Source organism: Bos indicus x Bos taurus, chromosome 10 (genome assembly GCF_003369695.1).
Source record: "Bos indicus x Bos taurus breed Angus x Brahman F1 hybrid chromosome 10, Bos_hybrid_MaternalHap_v2.0, whole genome shotgun sequence".
NCBI lineage: Eukaryota > Metazoa > Chordata > Mammalia > Artiodactyla > Bovidae > Bos > Bos indicus x Bos taurus.
Window position 1 is genome coordinate 71,167,035 of NC_040085.1, and position 3,233 is coordinate 71,170,267.

The 3,233-nt window shown below is 41.4% G+C and overlaps 1 non-coding gene across 1 annotated transcript; it reads right to left on the bottom strand.

Annotated features, from left to right (window-relative positions):
• Positions 1-2,670: 2,670 nt before the first annotated feature.
• LOC113900569 lies at positions 2,671-2,777 on the bottom strand. Its single transcript, XR_003513200.1, has one exon. It is a non-coding gene; the product is annotated as a U6 spliceosomal RNA (small nuclear RNA).
• Between the last annotated feature and the right edge of the window lie 456 nt (positions 2,778-3,233).

The window sequence follows — 3,233 nt, forward strand, 5'->3', positions numbered from 1 at the left end:
TTCACCCATTCCAGTCCATTGTAGTTCGCTGATTCCTAGAATGTCGACATTCACTCTTGCCATCTCTTGTTAGTGTCTTTTAATTTCATGGCTGCAATCACCATCTGCAGTGATTTTGGAGCCCCAAAAAATAAAGTCTGACATCTTTCCACTGTTTCCCCATCTATTTCCCATGAAGTGATGGGACCGGATGCCATGATCTTCGTTTTCTGAATGTTGAGCTTTAAGCCAACTTTTTCACTCTCCTCTTTTACTTTCGTCAAGAGGTTTTTTAGTTCCTCTTCACCTTCTGCCATAAGGGTGGTGTCATCTGCATGTCTGAGGTTATTGATATTTTTCCCAGCAATCTTGATTCCAGCTTGTGCTTCTTCCAGCCCAGCATTTCTCATGATGTACTCTGCATATAAGTTAAATAAGCAGGGTAACAATATATAGCCTTGACGTACTCCTTTTCCTATTTGGAACCAGAGATATCTATATTAGTTAGATCAAACAAACATTAATACCAGGTATTTAATACTGAATATTTCCCAGTTCACATGAACCTGTAATTCATTTAGGTTAATTTCTCTTGTATTTAGAATTATTTTACTTGTAACCACTTAATTTTTTTAAAGTTAATTAGATTAGAGCTCATTTACACACAGATCTCAGCAATCAGCATATTATCCAAAAAACAAAGACACACAGAGACATCAGATCAAATCAGATCAGTCGCTCAGTCGTGTCCGACTCTTTGTGACCCCATGAATCACAGCACGCCAGGCCTCCCTGTCCATCACCAACTCCCAGAGTTCACTCAGACTCAGGTCCATCGAGTCAGTGATGCCATCCAGCCATCTCATCCTCTGTCGTCCCCTTCTCCTCTTGCCCCCAATCCCTCCCAGCATCAGAGTCTTTTCCAATGAGTCAACTCTTCACATGAGGTGGCCAAAGTACTGGAGTTTCAGCTTTAGCATCATTCCTTCCAAAGAAATCCCAGGGCTGATCTCCTTCAGAAAGGACTGGTTGGATCTCCTTGCAGGCCAAGGGACTCTCAAGAGTCTTCTCCAACACCACAGTTCAAAAGCATCAATTCTTCGGTGCTCAGCCTTCTTCACAGTCCAACTCTCATATCCATACATGACCACAGGAAAAACCATAGCCTGGACTAGACGAACCTTTGTTGGCAAAGTAATGTCTCTGCTTTTGAATATGCTATCTAGGTTGGTCATAACTTTCCTTCCAAGGAGTAAATGTCTTTTAATTTCATGGCTGCAGTCACCATCTGTAGTGATTTTGGAGCCCAGAAAAATAAAGTCTGACACTGTTTCCACTGTTTCCCCATCTATTTCCCATGTAGTGGTGGGACCGGATGCCATGATCTTTGTTTTCTGAATGTTGAGCTTTAAGCCAACTTTTTCACTCTCCACTTTCACTTTCTTTTTTTAAATTTTATTTTATTTTTAAACTTTACATAATTGTATTAGTTTTGCCAAATATCAAAATGAATCCATCACAGGTATACATGTGCTCCCCATCCTGAACCCTCCTCCCTCCTCCCTCCCCATACCATCCCTCTGGGTCGTCCCAGTGCACTAGCCCCAAGCATCCAGTATCGTGCATTGAACCTGGACTGGCATCTCATTTCATACATGATATTTTACATGTTTCAATGCTATTCTCCCAAATCTTCCCACCCTCTCCCTCTCCCACAGAGTCCATAAGACTGTTCCATACATCAGTGTCTCTTTTGCTGTCTCGTACACAGGGTTATTGTTATCATCTTTCTAAATTCCATATATATGCGTTAGTATACTGTATTGGTGTTTTTCCTTCTGGCTTACTTCACTCTGTATAATAGGCTCCAGTTTCATCCACCTCATTAGAACTGATTCAAATGTATTCTTTTTAATGGCTGAGTAATACTCCATTGTGTATATGTACCACAGCTTTCTTATCCATTCATCTGCTGATGGACATCTAGGTTGCTTCCATGTCCTGGCTATTATAAACAGTGCTGCGATGAACATTGGGGTACACGTGTCTCTTTCCCTTCTGGTTTCCTCAGTGTGTATGCCCAGCAGTGGGATTGCTGGATCATAAGGCAGTTCTATTTCCAGTTTCTAAAGGAATCTCCACACTGTTCTCCATAGTGGCTGTACTAGTTTGCATTCCCACCAACAGTGTAAGAGGGTTCCCTTTTCTCCACACCCTCTCCAGCATTTATTGCTTGTAGACTTTTGGATCACAGCCATTCTGACTGGTGTGAAATGGTACCTCATAGTGGTCTTGATTTGCATTTCTCTGATAATGAGTGATGTTGAGCATCTTTTCCTGTGTTTGTTAGCCATCTGTATGTCTTCTTTGGAGAAATGTCTATTTAGTTCTTTGGCCCATTTTTTGATTGGGTCGTTTATTTTTCTGGAGTTGAGCTATAGGAGTTGCTTGTATATTTTTGAGATTAGTTGTTTGTCAGTTGCTTCATTTGCTATTATTTTCTCCCATTCTGAAGGCTGTCTTTTCACCTTGCTAATAGTTTCCTTTGATGTGCAGAAGCTTTTAAGGTTAATTAGATCCCATTTGTTTATTTTTGATTTTATTTCCAATATTCTGGGAGGTGGGTCATAGAGGATCCTGCTGTGATGTATGTCAGAGAGTGTTTTGCCTATGTTCTCCTCTAGGAGTTTTAAAAATATGGAATGCTTCACGAATTTGCGTGTCATCCTTGCGCAGGGGCCATGCTAATCTTCTCTGTATCGTTCCAATTTTAGTATACGTGCTGCCGAAGCGAGCACTCCACTTTCACTTTCATCAAGAGGCTTTTTAGTTCCTCTTCACTTTCTGCCATAGGGGTGGTGTCGTCTGCATAGAGACATCAGATCAGATCAGTCGCTCAGTCGTGTCTGACTCTTTGCGACCCCATGAATCGCAGCATGCCAGGCCTCCCTGTCCATCACCAACTCCCGGAGTTCACTCAGACTCACGTCCATCGAGTCAGTGATGCCATCCAGCCGTCTCATCCTCTACATGCCTATATCCAGACAGACACAAGAGATCCCATAGTTTTGTTTTCCAGACTCAGTTATAAATACTAATTGTAAAAAAAAAAAAAAAATGGTTGGTATAAGATTTTAAAAGGCTTTGTTTGCCCCGTTTTTTTCTCTTGATTTCAGGAATTAGAGATGTTCTAGTTAAGGGATCCAGAGAGCTCTGGTCTAAAGGTGTAGGAGGAGTTATTTCTTCAGGGCAAG